Source organism: Adiantum capillus-veneris, chromosome 15 (genome assembly GCF_014529385.1).
Source record: "Adiantum capillus-veneris isolate H3 chromosome 15, ASM1452938v2, whole genome shotgun sequence".
Taxonomy (NCBI): domain Eukaryota; kingdom Viridiplantae; phylum Streptophyta; class Polypodiopsida; order Polypodiales; family Pteridaceae; genus Adiantum; species Adiantum capillus-veneris.
Genome location: NC_140945.1, coordinates 92,764,707 through 92,777,324, shown reverse-complemented (window position 1 = coordinate 92,777,324; position 12,618 = coordinate 92,764,707).

The following is a 12,618-nucleotide window of genomic DNA, read 5'->3' as shown; positions in this document are numbered from 1 at the left end:
TTAATCGATCACCACATAGGTCTTTGGGTGGGGGAGTTCCCCAAGAAGTGTGGTCAGGCAATCCACCTTCGTACGCTCATTTGAGAGTGTTTGGTTGCAAAGATATAACGCACATATGTAAGGAAGACCGCAACAAGTTGGAGCCAAAGTCATGTAAGTGTATATTCGTAGGATATGGTGATGATGGTGAAATGGGGTATAGATTATGGGATCCCAAAAAGAGGAGAATTGTTTACAACCATGATGTAATCTTTCAGGAGGATTGCATACACAAACAACCTCAAAGGACTAAAGAATTCAAGAGAGATATTTTTCGGGAATGGTAAGTAGTATATGCGCAATGGTCAACAACAAATTGCTGATGATGTTTCCAAAAGTGCAGGAAATGTTTTTGAAAATGCTCAGCCAAAAATTGCCTGTCATAGTGCACAGTCGGAACAACACAAATCAGGAAAATCGGAACTGGTAGACCCGCATGGAGGACAGTCACACTTTGGACAATCTGAATCAGCTGGTCAGTCTAAAATTGGTCAGTCTGAAATGTCAGGATAGCAAGCTGCAGATTTGCAGGCTAGACAATAAGCTGGAAATATGGAGCCTTTGATGTGGAGCTCAACTTGCCCATCAAGGCAGTCGGATAGATTTTTTCATGATGTTGATTATGTCATGTTGATAGATTGTAGTAAGCTATCTTACTTCAAGGAAGCATTGGCTAGTTTGGACAATGAGAAATGGTATAGGGCCATGCTATCAAAAATGGAATCTCTGGAGAAGAATGATACTTTGGATTTGGTGCATTTTCCAAAAGCGCAAAAAGCTTTACCATGCAAATGGGTTTACAAAAAGAAAGTCACTTCTGGTTCCTTGATAAAGTACAAGGCACGGTTGGTTGTCAAAGGGTACAAGTAGGAACATGGAATTGATTTGGATGAGATCTTTATCCCGTAGTCAAGGTGACTGCTTTGCGGATCGTTTTGGGCTTGGTTGCATCAGGGGATTGGGAACTCATATACAGATGGATGTAAAAATCGCATTTTTAAATGGTGATTTGCATGAGGAAATCTATATGCAGCAGCTTGAAGGTTTTATCGCAAAAGGGAAGGAAAAGATGGTATGTAAACTCAAAAAGAGTCCGTATGGGTTGAAACAGGCACCTTGGGAATGGTATCAAAAATTTGATACATTCATGCAATCTCGAGGGTTCAACCGGAGTCAGATTGATCACTGCTGATTGCAGGTCGGAATGTTCATACATTGGACATGTTGAGGCAAAGCCTACACAACAATTTTGATATGAAGGATCTCGGTGAGGCCAATCATATTCTTGGAATGCGTATATTCAGGGACACGTCAAAAGGTCTCCTTTATCTATCGCAGCAGGAATATGTATCCAAGATTTTGGACGTTTCCATATGAAGGGGGGGAAAGCAATTGGTGTACCATTACCTCCATATGTGAAACTTAATGCAACAAACAACCCTACATCTGATGATGAAAAGGCTAAAATGACCAAGATTATGTATGCTTCATATGTTGGTAGTTTGATGTATGCTATGGTGGCTACACATTCTGTTATTGCATTTGCGGTGGGAGTGGTTAACAAGTACATGGCAAATCCCAGCAAAAAACATTGGGAAACAATGGAGGGTATCATGAGGTATCTCAAGCGCACAAAGGATTTGTGCATCTACTTTGGCAAGCAAAATCCATATGTGGCGGGCTTTACAAATGTAGACTATGTTAGTCATGCAGACTGCAAGAAGTCTACTTCAGGGTATGCATTCATGTTCACAGAGGTAGCAGCCTCTTGGAAATCTAGGCTACAAAAGTGTGTTTCATTGTCTACTACAGAGGCTCAATATGTTACTACTCAAGCATGCAAGGTGGCTTTCACGCTTGGTGGGAGAGCTTGGTATCTCAAAAATTTCAATTCTCCATTCTGACAGTGAGAGTGCTACCATGCTAGCTCAAAATTCTCTTTTTTATGCAAAGACAAAGCACATACAAGTGAAGTATCACTTTATTTGGGATGTACTTGATAGTAGAGCATTGATCTTGTCAAGGTACATACAAATGATAATCATGCAGACCTTCTCACGAAGGGTCTTCCAGCTCAAAAGTTTGCTTATTGCCGACACATGATGGGGGTTGGACATATATAGGTGTTTTCAACTTTGTGCATAGTTGATTCTTTTCTCCACTGTAGGCACGTTGCCTTTAGGTGGAAGGTTGTTGGGATAAATGGCCACGTGCCCATTCGCATTGTTATGAGGCGGTTGTATATTTGCACCCTTATCGGGTGGTTGTCTAATCCTACACTATATCTATAAGGAAAAAACCTAAAGAGATACAACCCCTTTGTGCCCACAAATGCTATGTTGAAGCTATCCTCTCCATCTCTAACTTCTGTTGTGTGCATCTCCATCACTTTATTGCTGGGTCTAATTCTGCAGACTATTGAGTCTAAATCTGACAGACTGCTGAGTCTGAATCTGCAAATTGAATACACTGCCGAGTCTGAATCTTCATTTTGAGCTTTACTTGATCCTAACAGTAGTTGTAATTCTTTAGCCTGTACACATGAAGTTCTTCCTCCTTACAATAGCCAAAGGTCTATCTTTTGTAATTCTCACATGAGCCTTTTCTTGCTACATCGATTTTTGAGTGTGGCACCTTGACTAATTGGTGGGCATGTTCATGGTGATTGATACCTCTTTCACAACCTATGCTAAAGGAAGTTATGTTGGTGATGACTACTATGTCCAAAGCATCTAGAGAGGTCCGAGTATGTATGTTCTGAAGGAGTACGAGCGGAAGTGTGACGCGAGAGAGAGTGCAAGAAGAAGAGCACGACGATATGGTGAACTCACTCTACTGTAATGTGTAGAGCATAGTGATTTCTTATTAGGTTTTTACAAAAGAATATATGTACATACCTGGCGGCCCGCCCACTTACCTGGGCGACCACATTGGGCTTTATACCCCAACAACCTCCCACTTAAAGTCCAATGTGGTACTTTAAGTGTGAGAGAAGCTACTATACAAGCAAATATACAAGAGATGTAGAGAAGTGATGTACTACCCTACACCTAACTGCTTGCAAAAATGCGCAAAGCTCTCTGAGGGAAGTCCTTTTGTAAGTAGATCAACAGGATTTTTTGTGGTGTGAACTTTGACTAGCTGAAGTTGCTTATCCTCGAGCATTTCCTTGATGAAATGATACTTCACATCCACATGCTTTGTCTTTGAGTGATAAACTGGCTTGCGAGCCAATTGTATAGCACTTTGACTATCACAATATAACACGGGCATCTCTTCTTCAATTCTCAAATCTGTTACTAGTCGACTAAGCCAAATTGATTCTTTGCATGCCTCTGATGCTGCAACATATTCAACCTCTATAGTAGACTGAGTAACACAGTCTTGTAATCTAGAACGCCATGATACTGCTCCACCAGCCAATGTAAAGACATACCCTGACGTAGACGTTCGATTGTCTAAGTCACCTGCATCTGAGTCTGTAAAACCCTTTACACTTAGCTCCTGACTCCCATAGCATATACGCATACTCTTTGTAGCTTTCAGGTATCTCAATATTCCTTTCACTGCCTCCCAATGTTTCTTGCCTGGGTTTGACATGTATCGACTAACTACTCCCACTGCAAATGCAATGTCTGGGCGAGTAGCAATCATTGCATACATTAAAATACCCACTGCAGACGCATATGGAATCTTATCCATTTCAGCCCGTTCTTCCTCAGACACATGACAATCTTGTTTGCTAAGTTTCACATATGGTGGCAATGGAGCACTCAATGCCTTTCCCTGCTCCATATTGAAACGTTGCAAAACCTTGTCAATATACTCTGTTTGAGATAACCAAATCAACTTCTTTGATCTGTCTCTCTCAATGCGCATACCAAGTACATGACTTGCCTCACCCATGTCTTTCATGTCAAACGATTTGGAGATTACTCAAATGGAACATGCAATTGGGGCAATACTAACCTAACAAGACATGAGAGGTTTGAACCAACAAAGCTATAAAAATATTTCAATCTGTATGTTGGATGCGCCTGCATGTACTTCAAACTTCCTGTATAAGTACTCTAAAAATACTAAGCTCACATATAGTTACTTTTGCAAAGACACACAAGCTACTCGCTCACACCCTTTAGCTACATATGTTATCTATCACATGCATTAACGTACATCCTATTTTATTTTATTTTTGGCTTTCTCACATACATACCTTTCTCTAAAATTAAAAGGTAATTTCAAAAAATTTAAAAGGTGCTCTTAATTCAAAGATTCCACTCAAAAACAAGAAAAACATTGCGTTAATTTATAGCACATAATGGCAGGCAATGATGAAGCACATAGATTTGCAACAATATTACCTAAGAAAGATGAATACAACATTGAGAGAGAGAGAGAGAGAGAGAGAGAGAGAGGAAAATGTAAAAAAAAAAAAGAACAGAGAAACACCTATTTATATGGACACAAAAGGTCTTTTGACTTTCTATCTTCATTTGTCTTTTCGTTTTCTAAACTCACCCTTCATTTATGCATTTAATATGTTTCGAATTTTTTTTTCCTGAGATTAGGGAGACCTAATTTGGAGATTTAGAAAAGAGAGTTTGGTAGGTTACACATCTTATGCTCTTATTCTAGTGATTATACATTTTTTCCTTCATAGCTATACTTCAAGTTCAAGTTATGCTTCAATTTTAATAGCGTTCTAGACTCGTCAACCTACTTAATCTATGTACATTTTTGAAAAGCGTTCTAGACTCGTCAACCTACTTAATCTATGTACATTTTTGAAAAGGAAAAACTCTTAAAGCACTATCTTTTGAGCACGACTTTGTTCCTTGACTACCATTTAATTTGCATTAAAGACACTTGTTCAAAGTGCATATCACACTTTAGTGCATATCTAAGGGTGATAAGCCACAACATTTAGCTTTATAATCAATTAAAATTCCAGTGTGTTTTAAATAACACACGGCCTAGTGGACATGGCCTCATAAACATAGTTTTCATTGACTAGTAACTCCTTGTCAATATCACCATGCGTTTTAGGTAACACATGGCCTAGTGGACATTGCCTCATAAACACAGTTTTCATTTACTAGTTGCCAACTCCTTGTAAATATCACCATGAAAGAAACTTGTCTCTCTATCCATTTTACGTATCAAAGCTCCCATTATATATGCATGGTTGAGGACCATCCATATCATGAGAATCAAAAACTTTGGGATATGTATTCGTAGGATCCTTATGTTCCTTAGCAACAAGCACACCTGATAGCACCAATCTACTACACGGATTATATGTATTCGTAGGATCCTTATGTTCTTTGGCAACATGCACACGTGATAGCACCGATCTACCCTTGGATGTCTTAGAGCTGTGGTTTTGGCTTATGGGGCACATACTTGATGCACCCTCTAAGTATTATTTCATTGATTTATGGTGTAATTGAAATTTTGAAGTAAAGGGTGGCTCCCCAATTCTCCCAACGTGGGAAGGATTGAGTTGTGAGGAGTTTTGTTGGATCCTCGGCATGTTGCATCTTTGCTCTCTTTTATAGTTGGTGACATAGCTTGGTGGATTTGTAAGTTATTGGGTCCATAATAATAACGTAAAAAAGATGACCCTTTTGAAAATTTCTAACTGTAGATAGTTTGATAAATACGTCTTACTTTAAACCTAGAAGCATAAGATTTGGGGTATATATTTTGAAATTTTGGACAAAATTGGTATTTTACATTGTAATTTTAACAAACTATCTCCGAAAACCACGAAAATTTGGAAACTTTGGCCTAGCCCTTTGACAACTTATTTTTGTAAAATAGTCAAATGATAACGAAAACCGTTTACAGCAAATAGCAATGGGCTATAAATAACTCCTATTTTTCTTTGTTCTATATGTTCTGTTTGAAGATGATGGTTGGGTTTTTGAAGACAACCCAATGAGTCATCCATCTGCATTTCCTATCCTATTTTTAAATGTTTTTGGAGCACCTATGTAATTTAAGATGCAAAAAATGATTGCATTGGGTAGGAAGCCTCCAAGTTGAAGCTATTTGAAAAACTTTTAAGCATCCCCCATGCACATGTTTGTCATTGCCTCCAAGCAATGGCATCCAAAGAGACACATCGTAGAAGCTCATTTATTTTCATCTTGAGCCTAGTATAGATGCAAATTTACATGGAGAACCTAACACAACTTTATAACCATGTTTTTTGAGTAATTTAGATGGGTCCAAATTGGACGAGTAGCTAGAGTGCAGGCTGAATGGGCACATAGTTTGAAAGTCAAACTAAGACACATTAATGGCACATCTAGTTATCAACAGAAGTGGTTCTTTTGTATGTTTCCAATCACTACGCTACACGCTCTTTGACTAGTTTTACTTAGTTAGATCATGTGAGACCTAAATTTTATATGTAAGATAGCGGTATGATAGTTTTATGCATTGATTATCATATAAGCATAGAAAGGGGGGTCATATTACCTATTATGAGTAATGTATAGGGGTTTTATCAAAGTTGTTCGCTCGCAAGTGGCGTCCCATTTTGTATATAAGGTGAATCCCCCGAGAACTTTCCTCAAGCATAACTTGCTGCTCCGATCACCGAATGACACACCGTAACACACGACTCGAAGCCCATCATCTCGGCTACATGTAGAATTCTTAAGCCTCAACATTTCTAATTCCAATTATCAAGTTGGCCCAATTTCCTTTGTCGCATGCACCCCGTAATCACTTTCTAAGTTGAGACCGCCCACTTCGGGTGCTCATAACTCATGATGTACAAGTTCGATTCACGAGCTATAAAGCACGGGTGAAAATATTTATTAAAAACCATGTTTTGGGGACTTGAACAATCCAAAATATCAGCACACAAGCTCGGAAAAATCACACCTTTGTACATGAATTTTTATAGGGCCACTTCCAAAACTTGCAGAGCTATGTACACATATATACATGAGGCTAGTGGGCAAGCTTTTTGGCACGACTTAGTGACTTTATACTCATCCAAAAATGCCTGACAACGTGATGGCAACCACAATGGCCACAACACCATATTTCTAGTCAGAGGGTAGTTGTCGCCACTAGCTTCTGCGAGAGAGAGGCTTGTGAGTGGCAGAGAGGGAAAAGAAGTGCTACGTATAATTAATTTGAACCCTTGTGTTGGAGTTCAAGTTATCGGTGTTTGAACCCATAGGTCGGAGTTCAATGCACATGCAGCTGGCAAGGAACCAAACAAACGTATCTAAAACACTATGGATGAGTGCACCAATTCATTGTTGTTGGTCGACTATGGATAGAATGTGTTTCAAAGTTCATTGTCTAGAAAATTTTGGACATGATGTGTTCATAGTTCATGAATGGGGATTCTTGGACGTAGTGTGGTCTACATATCAATTTTCTACAAGGCAAATGATGCTCAAGATGGCATTCTTTTTAAGGTACAAAGTTGAGGGTAGCATAATCAAGGTGTATCCAATGGAAAGGATCCTTTGCTGGGGTGTCCATGGTGGCTTCTTCATTGACTTGGTCTCACTATTTATTTACACTATGAGTTGCAGAGAGGGTGTTAGAGTTTTGGCATCTCAAGTGAAATGCCCAATGTGATCCCATTATTTACTATGGCTTTTAGGTATTGATTTTACTTATTTGTCAAAGTCTAGCTGGGGCACTTTACTATGGTTGCTATATAAGCAACCCTCAGCCCCCATTGTATTGTACATTAGTTATTTTTTGCCAAGGTTGGTTCGTTCAAGAGACTCTCTCTCTCTCTCTCTCTCTCTCTCTCTCTCTCTCTCTCTCTCTCTCTCTTCCCTTGGTCTGTACACTTTTGCATCATCGACTTTGACAACACAGGCTCTCCTGCTCCTCTCCTTCCCCCACACGCATGCATGCATCTATGCATGCACACTCAACAATTGGATCATAGCTCAAGAGCCTCAACATCGGCTATTCTCCTTCGGCATCTCCTCGCATTGGCTCGCCTCCCATGCCCATTCCACAGCAATTTGGCTCCTACAAACTCATCTCAACATCCTGGCTTTGACTTAGCAAGAGACGTATCAAGAGAGAGCATCATTGGCTCTCCTCTAGCCTGCATTTGGAGTGGATTGGCTCTGATGTTGTCTCCTCGATGATTTTGGCTTTGACGATTCTACCTTGGCAACAAATTTTAGACACATACGGCTCCAAAATTTGGATTCCACGAGCAAGTTTGGGTTTTGGATGGTCTTTACGGCCACATGTGGCTGGTTGTTCTTAGTGTCTGATTTTTGGTTAACAAGTTTTCCAACCAACAAGGTAGTGTGCTAGATTCAACATTTTGCTCAGGTTGCATTTCTTTCCAATACAAGTTATGTGGCACACTTGGTAGCACTCATGTATGACTATGTGGGTCACTTGAGAGAGTAGTTTGAGCATGGTTTTATGTGATTTTTCTATGTATATTTATGCGAATATTGAGTGAGTTAGTTACAGCTCGTAGGTGACAGATTCACAAGTTTACAAGGATTTTGGATAGGTACATTTGTCCATAGCCACTCATTCAGGAATGAGCTAGATTGCTAGGCTTTTGGCAGTTTATGTATACCATATGTGGTTTTACTACGGAGACATTGAGTGTCTGTTCATAGTTTATGTGATTTTGGTGAGATTTTTGAGATTTTTCTCAAGATTCAAGGGAAACTCTATCAAAATTTTCCCAAATTCTTGCCATGCTTTGTGCATGTCTATAGTTTACTCTTTGATGGTTTAGTGGTTGAGCTTTTACTCCCACTTTGACAGTGGTTGAGTTCAAATTCCCACTTTGACAGGTTTTGTTAGGAGCGGCTATGTCAATGAGCTATGTGGCTGGAGAGGGATAGGTGTGTTGAGAGGCCTAGGACTTTCAAATATGCCAAGGTGACATTGCAAGTACTCACCATAGCCACTTCATGCTAGTGAGGGCCACTTTTTAAATTTTTTGGTCCATCTCTCTCTTATTATGCACTTGACCACAAGACTCCAAGGCTTTGCAGATGTACATAGCTATGTTTTTGACACATTTGGATCTTGGAAATAAAGAGAGATAGGAACAAACCCTACAAAAATAAAATTTCATTGACGAATGCTGATTCTACTTGACCATCATTACATGTGAAGAATAAGAGTCAATAGTGAAAGGGTGAAGAATCTTATGCATTATGGATTTGAAGTCAACAAAAAAAAATCAAATACAAGCATACTTCACTTGTGGAAACACGGTGCATGTCAATCTCCAGAGTTAGCAGGTTAGTGGATTATCGGAAAGATTGGTATAAGAATCACCATGACAATGGGAACACCGGCAGCATTGTGAGTGATGACTAGTGCTAGGAGTGCCCCAGAAAAGATTGGAGTTATTGCTCACTGCCCTAGAGTACTCATGGTGCCTTCCAATACTTGCCTACAACCATAGTGTAGCTTTTGTGTGAGTGCATGTGGTGGGTGGTCATGCATCCATGGTGTTGTTGTGCTACCTTAATCTCACCTCATGTCATGCATGGTGTCTTTATGGTGGTGTGCTCTTGGGTGATTGTTATTGGGTCTCCACAACGGACTTCTGCAACATAGCTATCTAGCACTAACATAATGTCAATACTCAGGGAAGCGACTCGAATGGGGCACGGAGACTCTTTGAGATTGGTAGTCCTCAAGAAGTGAACCTAACAAGAAAATGCAACAACTCAATAAGCAAATTGATTACTCAATGATAAAAAATTTGCCTATGTCCTTCTCTCACCGCTCTCGATCATCATGCCATTTCGGCACTTGAACGGAGTCGAAATGCAACGAAACTTTAGGAGGAGGTCTAAGACACCTAGAGGCACTATCCTACAAAGTTCCAATCAAACAAGGTACCAAAATCACAATCCATCATGAAAAAGGTCCTGAAAATTGCAACATAACAATCCTGAAAGGTCGCCCTATGGTTTAGGAGCACTCTCCTATGGTCAAAACGTCAAAAGATAGTGATTTAAGCACACAAATATGAAGATTAGGCTCACTAATGCGTAGTCGTGAACCTCAACAAAACTGACAATGCTTACACTTTTGATGCAACAAACCCGATAACCTTTGGTTGTTGAAGTTGAACTTGTGGTTGGTGTATCCAAACTGGGTCTTTGACTTTGATGTGCTCTTTGGATACCAACACTTGGTTGACTTACTTCAGCTTCTTTTGGAGTTTTCTTTGTGATGGAAACTTTGGTTGGTATACTTTTTCCTTGGGTCTAAATTGCATTATTGATGGTGTGGCTCTTGATGTAGAGGTTATGTTGAAAGTTTGATGGAGGCTCGCTGAAGGTAAAGTCGTCTTGCGAGGTCGATCTACTTTAGTGTTTACCTTAGCTTTATCTTTTTCCTCAATGTTTGGTTGCTCCTTTTTTTCATATTCTTGAGGTGATCCTAGGGCTTGTGCTGGTGTTTTTGTTGAAGCTTTTCCTAGTGGTTGAAAAAAGATGTCTCTCCAGTTTTTTGTCAAGATCAGACTTTCTTTGATGTGATGGGAGTTGACTATGTAGAATGTATCCTTAAACTCCCCAATACTCAACTTGAGTACGGCTTCTGCCACTCCAAAGCTAGGTATTGCCGTTTTAGAACTTGTGTACATAGTCTTCTCTAGCTGAGTGATTGATGGATTTCCCATCATATCCATGTGCCATAAAACATTAGATTCTTTGTTGCATGTTGATTTATCACAGCTGAACATGTGATTTTGAGTTCTATTTCTCCACATATTCAAAATTTAATCTTTGTAAGCGACAATCGATCTTCTTTGTTATCCTTGTTCTTCTCTTAATCTTGCATTTGTTGAACATTTGATGTTGAACATGGAAAATTTGCTCCTTCATCTGCATTCATTTGCTTCTTTTCTAGAGTCAGCTTCTTAGAAACAATCTTGGTCGATTCTTCAGGTATGTCAATGATGACATATTCTTGTGGTTGCTCCACTTCATTCATTTGCAATTTGGCATCATGGTCTATGATGTATCTATCTGTCTCACTTTGTCTGTTGTCATACTCACAAATCTCATTAGCTCCCTTCAACACCTTTATCGCAAATAAGAGAGTTATGTTACAAAAATTTGAAAGTTCGACTTCAGCATCGTTTCCTAAATCATCACTCCTCAAATCATGGTGTTTGTTCTCATCATCATGTGGAAGATCCTGTAAGGAAGGTTTGTCCACTATTTGTTTGCAATTGCTTGTTTGTCCAATCTCAGTTATTTCAATTTTATTTTTGGTTTCATGGACTACAGATACCATTAGAAAGGTTTGGATGTCGTAACCATTTTTGTCACAAAACTGAGTATTGGTCACCTCACTTACACAGACGTCGAGAGTCACCAGTATTATTTGATCCCATTCACAGGGTTCAAATAAATTGTCTAGAAATGGATCTTTCATGTAAGATTCATCTTCTACCGAACATTCTAGGATGAAATCTTCCTTTCTAAGACTTTTGCATTCAGATGCTCCGTGCATCCAAACATACGTATCTTTCACTAACCAAGCAGGTACGTGTGTTCCATCGTCCGTAGTGACAGAAAATTCTTCTATCGGAGTTTGGTTTACATCTATGGTCCTTGGTGTTGACCTTGGCTATGACATCCTTGTTACCATATACATGTGGTAGTGATGTGTGTGAACACACTAGGACCGCCGAGGCATTTTTTCCCTCTTTAGGAGGTTTTTTCCCGCGAGCATTGTACATACGCCCATCACTCTAGGGATTTCTATCTTTCCATTGCACACTAAGTAACACACTCTCTACTGTGTGCCTTGAGCTTCCTTCGTCTTCTACAAGCTGTGTGTGTTTCTCAACCCTAATTCCAACAATTGGTATCAGACCAGGTTGCATCCTCCCGGGATTGGTCGCCAACTGCTCCAGTACACGCCTGCTCACTTTCTCCGATTTCAGTGAGCTTTGGCGAGCGTTCGTAGGTCGACAAATGTTTTGGGATAACTCGTAGAGCTAAGTCTACTCAGATTTCTGATTCGGGCTCATTTCGGCCTCCGTTTCCACTACAAGCAGTACTGCACATGCTATTTTGTCATTTTGTGCAAAATTTTTGTCAACGCCATTTTCTGCATAACAGGTGCCTTACAGTCTTCTACGGTTTGTGCTATATAGCACGTGTTGTTCCCGCTCTGTTTCTCCTATTTTCGGGTAGTTTTCACATCAGGTGCATCATTTACCATGGCTGACAACAGCAACACAGATGTGTTCAAGATGTTTGCTGCTGAGAACAGGTTGGATGGGGACAATTACCCTATGTGGGCTTATATGATGCAACACGTTCTTGTGTCAAAGGGTGTCTAGAATATTGTGCAGGGCATTGATGTACGTCCTGGTTCTGAGGATGTAGGCGATGTTGAGGATGTTGCAGGTCTTACTGCAAGGATTGCAGCTGTTAGAGTTGTTTTGCCTACGGCAGAACAAGCTCATTGGGATGTTAAGGATGCGCAGGCTCATGCATTGATTGCGTTGTCTGTGAAGCGCACCATTGTTCCTCACATCCGTTCAGCCAAACCTGCAAAACAGGCTTGGGATAT